This window comes from Macrobrachium rosenbergii, chromosome 25, assembly GCF_040412425.1.
Source record: "Macrobrachium rosenbergii isolate ZJJX-2024 chromosome 25, ASM4041242v1, whole genome shotgun sequence".
NCBI classification, from domain to species: domain Eukaryota; kingdom Metazoa; phylum Arthropoda; class Malacostraca; order Decapoda; family Palaemonidae; genus Macrobrachium; species Macrobrachium rosenbergii.
In genome coordinates, this window is record NC_089765.1 from 22111544 (window position 1) to 22126543 (window position 15000).

The 15000-nt window shown below is 33.1% G+C and overlaps 1 protein-coding gene and 1 long non-coding RNA gene across 5 annotated transcripts in view; one reads left to right on the plus strand and one right to left on the minus strand.

Moving 5' to 3' along the window:
- The window catches only part of LOC136852445 (uncharacterized), a 123221-nt gene that overhangs the window by 34792 nt on the left and 73429 nt on the right, over positions 1 to 15000 (minus strand). The gene's annotated exons all lie outside the window — the stretch shown is intronic.
- Positions 10578 to 15000, plus strand: part of LOC136852443 (transmembrane and immunoglobulin domain-containing protein 1-like) — a 23339-nt gene continuing 18916 nt past the window's right edge. The window contains exon 1 of one of the 4 annotated variants that reach the window (XM_067127071.1): positions 10578 to 10651. The gene's annotated coding sequence lies outside the window, so the exon portion shown is untranslated. Of the gene's footprint in view, positions 10915 to 15000 lie in introns of all 4 variants that reach the window. The other 3 variants (XM_067127072.1, XM_067127069.1, XM_067127070.1) reach the window with 3 other exon arrangements.

Sequence of the window (15000 nt, forward strand, 5' to 3'; positions counted from 1 at the left end):
ATTCCATATTAACATCTTTTACTATATTAACGTATTGAGGTGAAGCTTTATTCTAGAACATTGTGGAGATACATCTTGAATTGAGAAGTCCTTTAAAAAAAAACAGAGAACGGTTTTACCTCATTTGCTGTGTATAAATGTAATGTATTTAAAAATCGCAATTTTCACCTATATAACTTAGTTATATGAATACAGAACATGGTAATTCACCTTGTTGCAATTATTTTTATTTAGTTATTATGTGTTTCCTTCAAACTTTCCAGTTTGGATGGTATTTAATATAGCTGGTAGTCAGAGAAACATTTAAGAGTGAACAGACCAGTCAGTATTCGTAAAGGATGAACAGATTTCACGAAAGTGTTGTTGCGTGTTCTATTCCTTATATTTTCTTATGCTCGTTGGCTTAAGAATGGGGCAATCAGTACAGTGGTCGCTGTAGGTATGTTGTTAAATAAAGTTAAGTATACCTTAGTTTAACCGGACCACTGAGCTGATTAACAGCTCTCCTAGGGCTGGCCAGAAGGATTAGACTTATTTTACGTGGCTATGAACCAACTGGTTACCTAGCAACGGGACCTACAGCTTATTGTGGAATGCGAACCACATTTTAGCGAGAAATGAATTTCCACCACCAGAAACAAATTCCTCTAATTCTTCATTGGCCGGCCGGAGAATCGAACGCGGGCCTAGCAGACTGCTAGCCGAGTACGATATCGACCCGTCCAATGAGGAACTGTAGGTATATTGTACAGGATAAGATAGGGATAGAGTTTAGGCCACAGGAAAGGCGCTGGGACCTATTAGGTCATTCAGCGTTGGAAAGGGAATTCAAAGCTGAAAGGTTTGAAAGGTGTAACAAGAGGAAAACCTCAAAGCAGTTGCACTTTGAAACAACTGTTAGGAGAGGGTGGATAGCAAGATCGAAGTAAGAGAGTGCGTATGGAGGTACAGTAAAAGGAATGAAATGGGTTGCAGCTAGAAGCCCAAGGGACGCTGCAAAGAACCTTAAGTAATGCCGACAGTGCACCGCGTGAGATGCACTGACGACACGTCCCACCTACGAGGGAAATGTGGTACAGGGCATAGCTCATATTTGCTAGGAATATGTATTGTTCCCAGACTAGCCAGACATAAAAGCGAAGCAGCGTTGGGGACAAGAAAGCAATTAAAAGAGAAACGAATATATATATATATATATATATATATATATATATATATATATATATATATATATATATATATATGACTGTGAAATGTTTTCTTTTAGAACAGAATTCCACCAAATATAAGGGTGCATAGAAACGCCAAAATGTGGAAAATAAAGGCTATATTTCAGAGAGCAAATAGATTTCACTCTCCCTCCTGAGGAGAGAGACAGTTTGATCTCTGAAATATAGCTTTATTTTCCACATTTTGGCGTTTCCATGGGCTCCCTTATATTATATATATATATATATATATATATATATATATATATATATATATATATATATATATATATATATATATATATATATATACATACTGTATATGTTACTCATTCCGCAATGTAAACATTCAGAAAGCTTATACGGGATGAGCCACATCGCGCATTCAAATATCCGACATGAAATCTGTTTTTAAAAGCTCAAATGAATAAAACATACGAATGACGTCACGTGTAAAATAACGGAAAACCATTTTCATTATGAGCAAGACTTCCTCAGCTCATAAAATGATGTTTCTGGAGATTAAATGAATGTTTAATGACCTCCCGAGCTGAGAATATTTTGACCCGATTTCATTTCACCCCTGTGAAATAAATGACGAGTTCTTGGAGATTTCATCCAGACTCTGTCTTTCTGCATCTTTAACTTATATTTCCATTTTTGTTGTATGACTAGGTTTCTTTAAGGTTTCTGACTGATTAATATATATGTAAGATATTATGCAGGATTAAACGTTGCCTGCGTTTCCTCTTTTTCACATATAAACTAGAAATTGAAGAGGTATAGAGAGTATTCTCATCCAGACTCTATCTTTCTCTATCTTTAACTTACATTTGCTTTTTTGTTGTATGACTCGATTTCTTTAAGGTTACTGAGTGATTACTTTATATGTAAGATATTATGCAAGATTAAACAGTGACTACGTTTCCCCTTTTTCACATAAAAACTAGAAACTGAACAGGTATATGGAGTATTCTCAGTGAAATCTATTTAGTCGAAGTTTCTTCGGCGCAATCGAGTTTTCTGTACGGCGTATAATCAAGGCCACCGAAAACAGATCTGTCTTTCGGTGATCTAGGTATAATGCTGTGTGAGCCGCGTCCCATGAAACTTTAACCACGGGCCGGTGGTGGCCTGTCCTATATCGTTGCCAGATGCACGATTATGGCTAACTTTAACCTTACATAAAATAAAAATTACTGAGGCTAGAAGGCTGCCATTTGTTATGTGTGATGATTGGAGGGTGGATGATCAATATACTAATTTGAAGCCCTCTAGCCCCAGTAGATTTTAAGATCTGAGGACGGACAGAAAACGTGCGGATAGAAAGAGGTTCGGACAGAAAGAAGTGTGGACGGACAGACAAAGCCGGCACAATAATTTTCTTTTACAGAAAACTACCACGTAAAAAATGTGCCGAAGTTCCTTCTGCACAAGCGAATTTTCTGTAAAGCATATAATCAATGCTACCGAAAATCGATCTATCTTTCGGTGGTCTCGGTATAATGCTGTATGAGCCGCGACCTAGGAAACTTTAAGCACGGGCCGGTGGTGGCCTGGCCTATATCGCTGCCAGACACACGATTATGCTAACTTTAACCTTAAATAAAAATGAAAACTACTAAGGCTAGAGGGTTGTAATTAGGTATATTTAATGACTGGAAGGTGGATGATCAACATACCAATTTGCAGCCCTCTAGCCTTAGTTGCTGTGAAGATCTGAGGGATGACAGAAAAAGTGCGGACGGACAGACAAAGCCGGCACAATAGTTTTCTTTTAATGAAAACTAAGAAGTAAACTAATAGTATGATAATAGTAAATATCAATCTTAATCTCCATGTTTGTACTACAGTTATAACGTACGTATGTTTATTCCTTTATTGGTTTCTGTTACTGAATTTTTTTTTTATTTTCAATACAAAGGCGCATACCTAACCTACAGTCTTCATAAATAAGATATGATCCTTGTTTTGCAATTTTTCCCCATTTGCTTAATTGTATACCGTACAAGGGCAAAAAACAGTATATTTTTTGTGCTCAAGTGCCTTACCACTATTCAGATCCGAGTATATCAAACTACAGCTTTATTAGACTAACTGTAGATGATAATTATCTGATGTTTTTCATACCATCATTTTCAAATACCAAACACTGAAGAAAGCCTTTTATCCTAAACGAAAAAATATATCTCATTTGCTACGGAAACGTCATAAACAATTTACCGCGAATCTAGTAATCTGTATAATTCCTCCATTAAGAAAAGAAATGATAAATAGTATTCACTAACCGACAGGATTTATAAGGAAAAATGACCGAGTTGTTTTACAGCACTGTTGTTTCTCCGAAGAACAACATTAACCCATTATTATTTCCCCGCACTTTGTTTGCCTGTCAGAAAGCTTTACATCTGTAGGTCAAGTTGACATGTTCTATCATTTTTATGGCGCTTGAACTCAAGCGCAATGTCGTTGAATTTACATTAAAACCTGAGGTTACCTGGAAGCTTGCGTCCCCTGACATTCAGTTCAGTGATAAGCAAAGGCGTTCTCTTACTTCCGTTTACATTAATCCATCCAAGTTCCTTTTGACTGTCAGAATACCAACATGTATTACATTTTGAAGAATATTTTGTTGCAACTTTAATTTTATGGCTGCAACTCCTGCTGTCCTAAGGAATAAAGAGTTTAGGCCAAAGGCCGACCACTGGGACCTATGAGGTCATTCGGCGCTGGAAAGGAAACTAAGGAGGTCTGAAAGGTGTAACTATCCTAAGAAATATAGAGTTTAGGCCAAAGGCCGAGCACTGGGATCTATGAGGTCATTCAGCGCTGGGAAGGAAACAGAGTAAGTAGGTTTGAATGGTGTAACTGGAAGAAAAACTTGCAGTTGCACTATGAAATAATTGTTAGAAGAGGGTGGATAGCAAGATGAAAGAAAGATAATATGAATGAAGGTACAGTAAAAGGAATGAAAGGGGTTGCTTACAGTACACCCCATGAGGTGCACTGATGGTACTAACCCCCTACGGGACCTACCGTCTTAAGAATGTGAACTATCTGTGACTTATAACCGACACAAATAGGTCTCAACCACAGGAGAGTTAATAGTTTCAATAATGAAAGCGAATAAAGTGTTATTTTGGTATTTTTAGTTTTCTGTAAATCTGTATAAGGAACATTTACAGTTATACTTTGCATGTGTTTACTGTAATTGTTTTTATACGAATATTCCCATCCTTTTTACCAACGGAAAGGAAATTACACACACGCACAAACACGCATATAGTATGTGTGTGTGTATATATATATATATATATATATATATATATATATATATATATATATATATATATATATATATATATATATATATATATATATATATATATATATATATATATATATATATATATATATATATATATATGGTGTGTGTGTGCTCATTTATAACTTATATCTGCAAGAAAAATTTCAGACCTTAGAGGAAATAAACGAAAGCTAACTAAAAATAATAAAAAAAAAAAGTCACGTCAACACGAGCGTCAAGAAAAGTTAGGAAAAGACACAAAAACATTACTTATTCCTCTTTTTCTGATCTCGGAATGATATACGAGCCACAGGCTCTGTTCTATGAGTAAGAGTGATGACTGTCATTCTTCTCTACTGCCAAGCCTGTCATAAATTGGGGTAGGTGATTTGTTAAGAGTAAGTACTTCAAGCTTTGGTGTATGAAGATCCGACCATGTTGACTGCCGACGGAAAGGCTACTGCAAAGGGTTTATCCGAAGAACGTGTGTTTGTGGAATCAATATTCGGTGTTTCTGACAGGAAAGTGAAACATGGGAAAGTGTTTCTTTTTAGTTTTCTGTAGGAAAAAAAAAAAAAAAACTATTGAGATATGTCCGTTAGTTTCCTGTAAAAGAAAATTACTGAGGTGGCTATTTGTCTGTCCGTCCGCACTTTTCTGTCTGCCCTCACATCTTAAAAACTACTGAACCTAGAGGGCTGTAAATTGGTATGTTGATCATCCACCCTCCAATCACAAACCATACCAACTTTCATCCCTCTAACCTCAACAGTTTTAATTTTATTTAAGGTTAAAGTTAGACTTAATCGTACGTCTGGCAACTGATACAGTACCAACAACAAATGCCACCACCGGGCCGTGGCTGAAATTTTCATGGCCAGGGGTTAAGAGTTTCATTGGCCGCGGCTGAAAGTTTCGTATTTTTTTACTTATCTGTCGCTACGCGAAATACAAACTTGAAATTAACTTACGTATAACTTGATCTATAATATCTTTTATAATCACATTCTTAGAGTCTTAATCCAGTACCATATGCATATACATACATATGCAAACACACATACGCACACACCATACATACAAACACACACACAGACAATTATATTCAAAATAACTTGTGACTTACATATGCATATGTACCACAGGCAAAATGAAAGTGTGTCAGGAAATCCTGACTGGTATCGTCTTTATATCTGAGACGTTTTGCATGCAAAAATACAAATGTTAAGAAAACTATGACCCTATTTTCATCCAAGACAGCCTAAATATTTATGTACAAGCATATGTATGGAACAACCCTTTGAGCATAATCTTAAGTGAAATTATTTATGACGCAATAACTTTAATCTTACTCGTAACTTTGCAATACATCAAATTAGTGGATTTCGGCGATTTATAAATAAAGTTTGGTTACATCAATTCACGGCTTTCTCAAATGTCCATTATTTATAAAGTTTTCATATAAATTTTCCCCCGAATTCGGGAGATGCATACGGATCCTGTATCTCAGCCAGAAGTGTACTAAAATGTAAACTTTGGATGTTACAATATCGAGATAAACATATTTCTCCACTTTGCGTCGGAAGGGGTTTAGAAATAGATTGGTTCGTTCTTGATATAATGTAATTTTGCTTTGAACGCTGAAAGTTCCAATTTTCACGTCGCGATTATTTGATGTTAACCTACTGAACTTGTTTTAAAGTTATTTTTTTTACTACTATATGATTCAAAATAAAATGGAAAATATATTAGCATTAGTAAAAGCTTGACCTCAGTAACTACCTTAATTACCTTTTAGGCAAATATGTTAAAGTTTTCCAAATGAGCTTTCATGCTACATATATTTATAAAAGCATAATCTTTTCATGATTCAGTACATATGTCTTTTTTTTTTTTACAGAAAGTGGTCTGATGGATTTGGAGAACAAGATTTAAACACGCAAGGCAAAATACAGATTAAGATATAGAAATACAAATTATTAAAGTTTAAGAAATTACTACAGAATATTAGTTACCAACGTTTCAAAGATTTAACTGAACAACGCTGATTACACTTTATTTATGACTAATGAAAACCATCAAATCTCAAAATTGGGTGCAAAACACACACACACACACACTTACACACGCACACAACTACACACAGAGACACATACACATATATCTATCTATCTATCTATATATATATATAAATATATATATATATATATATATATACATATATATAAAATATATACATATATATAATGTATATATACATATATATATGTATATATATATATATATATATATATACATATATATATATATATATATATATATATATATATATATATATATATATATATATATATATATATATATATATATATATATATAGAGAGAGAGAGAGAGAGAGAGAGAGAGAGAGAGAGAGAGAGAGAGAGAGAGAGAATATATATATATATATATATATATATATATATATATATATATATAGAGAGAGAGAGAGAGAGAGAGAGAGAGAGAGAGAGAGAGAGAGAGAGAGAGAGAGAGAGAGAGAGAGAGAGAGAGAGAGGAGGAGGAGGTAGGGATTGACATACAGAATCCTCTTATAATATTTTCCAGTCTAAAATGTAGTATGAAAATTGTCCTTAACAGACACACGGCATGGCGACTCTTGGGTAAATTTATGAGCCAAAATGGCTAAATCAACCCCATTTATGACCTGGCAGGAATTCAAATAGATTAAGAGTATTAAGAGTACTGACCCTTTTTTTGAGTTTGCGTGATTGCGTGTGTGTGTGTGTGTGTGTGTGTGTGAGAGAGAGAGAGAGAGAGAGAGAGAGAGAGAGAGAGAGAGAGAGAGAGAGAGATTATTCAAACAAAATCCGAAAAGGAGATTACACGGAACGAAACTTATTCCAGAGGAAAGCTTTTTCTTGCCTCTTAGTCTTTGCCGAGTAAATATGACTTGGAGAATATAAACTTTTCTTCTCTTGTTCTTTCGGTCCGGAGTTAGTGACTTTTGGTGTCTTTTGACGTGAAATTCCGACTTCTCTAGACTTTGTTTTTTGTTCAGTCGAGTCTTTTATTTTGCATTTCTCGGTAAACAAAGAATTTCATAATACTTTCGCAATGGCAGTGTCACTGTGCCGTGGTAGGTTCTCATTTTAAGTTTTTTTTTTAGTTGTTCTTTGTTTATTTAGTGCAGTTACTTCTTCATCTGTTTTATTTGATTTAGACTGAACTCTGTAGTCTAAAATTTTACTCATGAGATTATTATATTGAGAATGTTGTCTAACTGGTTTGGTGTCAAATATGATTTATATAACTGATCATATTAATACATAGACGTAGTGATTAGATGATTCAGGGAAAGAACAGGAAATGAAAAGGGAAGTTTGTGGTATTAATAACTCAACGTGAATGGAATACTGGATTATGGCGTTCATAGAACGACTTGTGACAGTGTTGTAAAATAAACATAAGCTTCGGAGACTTACCACAGAGTTCAAAAGTGTTTGTAAGGCGATCATTTGAAAATGAATGCTAGCACAGGAAATGTTATGAATGTTGGCAGAATGGAAGTAGTTGATTCATAACAGTTTTTTGATAATGAAGGGATGGGATGGGGAAAGAAGACGTGATTCAATCAATAAGTGAACAAAGCAGGAAGCTGTGTTTTTATAGAATGCCAAACGTTGCCAAGTTAAAATATTACGATGGAAGACGCTGAATTGTTTATAAAGATAAAATCATACTAAAAATACGATGCCTACATACAACAATGCCCATCATCGTAACTTCACTACAGAGAGAGAGAGAGAGAGAGAGAGAGAGAGAGAGAGAGAGAGAGAGAGAGAGAGAGAGAGAGAGAGACCACGCGATAATTTTGATTTTATTTCAGTTGTGGAAATGACGAAAAGGCCCAATGCATCACAGGAAACGAATGACCTTCAAATATTCTCACCCTATAAATTCTCTCATACAACCATGACGGCAATTTAGAGCAAGCCTTTAATTAGGCTTTGATAATCACAGTCGCCATCATTTGTGGCTCTTTGCTGTCTCAGGATATATGAATGCTCGATGAATGAGGAGCCGTTATGCGAGGTGACCTTGAATTTATTTGGTAATTACGTTCCTTGGCGAAGAGAATGACCCCGCCTTCACCATCACGGCCGTTTTATATAGTTTGATGTCGTTAATGGTAGACGCGTTTGTGTAGTAAAATTACACAGACACACATACATATACACACATATATATGTACACACACACACACACACACATATATATATATATATATATATATATAAGTATTAATATTTATAAATTATATATATATGCAAATATATATACATATACATATATATGTATGTATGTATATATACACACACACACACACACATATATATATATATATATATATATATATATATATATATATATATATATATATATATATATATATATATATATATATATATATATATATATATGTAAAAATATTTATGTATGTATATATCTATATATATATATATATATATATATATATATATATATATATATATATATATATATATATATATATATATATATATATACATATACACACGTAGTTTAATTCCCTTCCTGAATTCATCATAACAATTACTATAAAAAAAGTCTAAAATGCTTATTATAGTTATGTAGATGTAACTACATTGTGAATAAAAAAAGATGGAAGATGTTAGGAAAATATAGGACATAGAAAATATGAAAAAAAACATAGAAAACAGTTTTTTTTATATAAGGGGCACATGGCGACTTGCAAAGGAAGTCACTAAATCTCAAATGACAAGGGAAGTTGTTTCATGGAACCTGTTGATGGGAGACTATAGAATTTCCAACAGGTGATTCGACAAAAGTTGGAGCTGGAAACTTGGAAGTTCCCGGAATATGTTCAAAGCTTAAAAAAGAAAGATTATTGTTTGATAAGGCGAAGATGATCTTTCCTAGAACGAAGGGGCATCCATCACGTTAGGTAACAGTAAGACTGAAAGGGGCCTGATGATTGGAAAATATATTAAAACACATCTTTCTGAGAAAGATATTGCAATTTAGAGTGCGACCGAGACTGCCTGATAACTCAGGTGAAAATATTTACTCTATTAAATGGTAAAATGTTTTATTAAATCTAACAAGTTCGCCAAATAAATTTAAGGGGTAGACTTGTCAATGTCTATGTCTGTGCCTGAATAGGTAAATAGAGAGAGAGAGAGAGAGAGAGAGAGAGAGAGAGAGAGAGAGAGAGAGAGAGAGAGAGAGAGAGGGGGACTGTAAGAATATATGTACCTTTACATGTTATCAGGAACGTTTTATATCCATGATAATATTGTTATTATCAAAGGAGGTAACATTGTAAGCACATAGTGATCTAGAATCTTTGGTGAAGTCTTTAGACCTAAGAAAAATAAATCATTAAAATAATCTATTTTTTAATCAATATGATAATCATTCAACGGCATGTTAATGATGTTTTTTATGGAATTAAAATGCCCTAAAGATACAGATAAAAATTTTTATATATATTTTACCACAGGACGAGTACTTGGTAAAGAATATCACTTACTTTCTGAAGTAAAATACCCCTAGAACTATAAGTATAACTACTTTAGTCACTGTTCATAGTTTATATCACATTTTTGTTGCGACAGCAGCTCGTGATCATATTTGCAAATATTGAACATGATGAAGCATTCAATTTCCCCCGAAGTTACTCGGCTTAAGCAAAGACTGACCGAGAACACTGCGCACGGAAACGTGATACCAGATGCTATGGTCAATGAATCCTTATTTTTCCCGAGAGTTATGACAGAACAAACGAAATATGAATTACCTTTGGCCATACCATTTGTACAATAGTTTAATGTCTTAATAGAATAATGATTAAAAATTAAAAATTCAGATGTAAACGAGAAAAAATATCTATAAAAAGAAGCGCAAAGTTCCGCGAGCGGGTGGCAGCACTGCGTTATTGTGAGCCCGCCGCTAGAGCGAACGGAGGATATTGAAAGCCAGCGGATCTCTCAGTACGGCGAGAGCAGTCTCAGTGAAAGTAACACTCCCTGGCTGCGCTACTCGGTAATTTCAATCAGCGAACTTGTTCGATGTATGTAAACAATCGTAACGCCGTCTGGTAGAATGGTTGTAACTGAGTGGCATTTGTTTCGTGTAATACCTTGGTAGGTCCTATTTCACTCTTAATCGGAATAGTTATACCGGCCAGTTGCTCAAGAATTTTCACGATTATTTATGAATGTTACGGCAGATCTCAGAAACGTGCTTTTTGAAAGATTGTTGTTATTGAAACGATAACAAATCGTAAGGATTTTTCCCTTTGTTGGTTTCTTCAATAAAGATGCAGGGTGAAAGGTGAAGTGATTTTTGTTATTTGTATTATTTTTTATTAATTTTCTATTTATTTTATTTTTTTTTTTTTGGTCTAGGCCAACTGCTGTGCAACTAGTGTTCAATTACAACAGGGTAAGTAGTGTTTCTTTTTAATCTGCTTCTTTAGGGGAGAGACATGACCGAAGAATAAACAAGATTTTGTGCTGAGGTTACTCAGATGCATGCGCATACACAAACGCACACACGCACATACATACAAACACACACATACACACATGAACAATTCTATTACAATAGAATAACGCTGTATGCTACACCATTACCAAGGGAGACTTTATTTGTATGTGCATGTCTGTGTATAGGCAGGGTAACTGATGTTCTAAGAGCGTTATTACGTACTTAATTTAATAATTGATTCAAATTTCTTCGGTGTTGTGACTCCAAGGCCGTTGATAACGACACACACACACACACACGGCCAGAGACAGACAGACAGACAGACAAACACAATATATATATATATATATATATATATATATATATATATATATATATATATATATATATATATATATATATGTACATACATATGTATGTGTGTGTGCGTGTATGTGTGTGTGTGTGTGAAGGAGAGTGAGCTGTTAATACTGCGTTCATCAAAATAATTAAAAAGTGTTTTTGTATTCATATGTTTAATGTTTATGTGTTTATACCAGAAAGGTGTTCTATGGTAATCTCTGTTCTTTATATGAACACATTTACCGCATTTTAAATGTATTTTAACCCTTGTTTTCATACTACACCTTTCATACATCGTTAGGAGGCCTTTACAATAATTTCCCTAATCGCATCCACACTTTCTGGCTGAATATAGAATTTCTAAACGATTTTCTCTATATTTGGAGATCTTACTTTTGGAGGTATGGGTTATATATATATATATATATATATATATATATATATATATATATATATATATATATATATATATATATATATATATATATATATATATATATATATATATATATATAAAACAGAGACAGACATGGACTTGGAAAGAAAATAAACAATAAAGGAATCGGTTAAGATCCCTTATGTTAACTTCAACATTTTTTTTTTAGTTGTTTGTGGAATACTTCAATGACTTTTCAGTTGTTTGAGGAATTTTCAAGAATTTTTTTTAGTTGTTTGTGGAATACTTCAAGAACTTTTCAGTTGTCTGAAGATTTTTTTTACGTTGTTTTCACATTACAGGTCAAGTTTGAGAAGGGAGAGGGGACGACTTACAAAGTTTCTCATACTTTCTATTTTATTTATTTATTTTCTTGTGTCTAAGAAACTGAATATCACGAACGGAACTTCAGGAAACTGATGTCCTTAGTAGCATTTTTTTTTTCTTTCATCTCCATATAATTAATGTCTACATACCTAATCTGATTGAAATGTTTTTTGATAGAAAAAATAACGATGTTTTTTTTGAAACGAGAATGAAAACTCAAATGATTACTTTAAACATTAAAACAATGAAACTGATCTGTGAGGTGCTGAACATAACTACCCCTTTCGCTTGATCTTTTTTTTTTTTTTTTCAGTAACTTTACTTTGATAAAAAAGCTTCATGAATAATTTAAAGGTAAAACGATAAATACGATAGAATGAACATTAGCTGAAGATGAAGATGAAAAAAATAATTGTGGAAAGGCATCACCGAACATGCAATAATCAGCAACAATTTATAGTTAGCAATACGGAATTTCCCCTCATTGGGCATGGCAAAGTAGTAATGCATGAGATGAGCATATTCGCCAATCTTAAAATAACACTGATTTTCATCTAATTATCTATAAACACGTACATTAAATCATTTACTGAGAGTAACATAAGAAAGAGTCAGTGAGATGATCTGTTTTACAGTACTGGTTGAGTTCGTCTCAGCACTGCAACACTAGTTTTGCTCACACTCAATAGGTGGCGACAGCTGCCACTGAGCTAACCTGCTCGCGACCTCCCGCCAGCTTCGATAGATGGCGCCCGCAATATCTTTCCACGATCGAGGTGCGCCTCGCGTTCTCCAATATCACACGCAGTGAAATTTGGTTTCCCACCAATTTATATTTCTCACCTAGGAAGATTTAGAGATATACAAGAGATAACACTATTCTGTTGACGAGGGAAAGCAATATTCGGTATCATAACTTCATTTACATTATTATTATTATTATTATTATTATTATTATTATTATTATTATTATTATTATTATTATTATTTTATTATTTTTTCTATCACAGTCATTCTATTCGACTGGGTGGTTTTTATAGTGTGGGGTTCCGGGTTGCATCCTGCCTCCTTAGGAGTCCATCACTTTTCTCACTATGTGCGCTGTTTCTAGTAGCACACTTTTCTGCATTATTATTATTATTATTATTATTATTATTATTATTATTATTATTATTATTATTATTATTATTATTATTATTATTTAGGCAAGTTTTGCAAGAAAGAATGTAGCATCAGTACAAAATCAAATCTACTGATGCTGCCACTCTTTTTAACAAAACTATATTATTATTATTATTATTATTATTATTATTATTATTATTATTATTATTATTATTATTATATATTTATCCTACGTATGAAATGGCTCACGTTCCACACTCATCGCTTTCATCCTTTCCGCGAGATTGTTTCGCTGATTGAGCTGATAATTAAAAACGACTTGAGATTAAATGTTTTGAAATGTCACTCAAAAGGTAGAGATTATTATCCAGTCGTTAATTAAAACTACGTATATTTTACCAAATAAGATAAGAATATTAAGTCATATTTTTTTTTTATTTTCAAACAAAAAACTGCTAAGCAGTTTTAACTTATAAAATTAAACCCAACAATTGACATAGCTCTTGAATGATAAGAACCTATTGCATAACCTATTTATTGCTTATTAATTGAAGAAACAATACACAAAAAATTATAAATACTGAAATTATTTTACAACTGCAAAAGAAAACTGTATATTTGCAGTAACTCTGAGACGAATTACTGAACAAAGACTCAGTAATAAATCATCTGAACGGACGAAGTTAATCAGTTTCGAAGAAGTAAGCTTTGTCGGAATCACAGGTGGTCGTGTTCATTAGAACAAAATTAGGATAATAAAAATAAATAGCAGGCATTTCTTGGAACACCAAGAAGAAGCAGAAACAGATGTTTCCTACGAACTGAGGGACTTCAAATATTTTTTAAAATATTTGTGTATTGCTCTCAATAATGAACCTCGTCTCAGAATGGACATTGCTATATAACCCTCAGGTTAATATATTCATTACTCATTTACAGGTGATTTCATCTTCGAACATTACAAAAATATATTTTAAATCTCTTTTCGATCTACAGAAGCCCTAATGAGTGAAAACAATAACGCATTATATTCTGCTACAGTGATGACTTAGAAATATGAAGCACATTGCGGGATAATTAGTGCCGAGACATGATTCGTGATCAAATAAAGGGGAAACACTTGGTTAGGAAGAGTTATGACGTAATTATGTGATTGACTTGTACAATATTACTCCCAATAATTCCTAATTCTGTTCATTAAGGGATCATTAGAAGTAGCATGGTCTGGAAATAACTTCGGGAAATGGACAGTTGATACTCGGTCTTTATATGTTTTATTTTTCTCTCTCTCTCTCTCTCTCTCTCTCTCTCTCTCTCTCTCTCTCTCTCTCTCTCTCTCTCTACATATATATTACTTTTTCTGGGGAAGTGGAAAAAATTTAAAGTTCACTATGTATTTTGGCTATTAAAATCATAAGCACACACACATACATACATACATATATACACTACATACTATACATATATATATATATATATATATATACACACACACACACACACACACATATATATATATATATATATATGTATATATATATATATATATATATATATATATATATATATATATATATATATATATATATATATATATATATATATATATATATATATATATATATATTTATATGTGTGTGTGTGTGTGTGTGATGTGTGAGAAGTCACAAATATATATACTACAAGAACAGTACTGACGAACA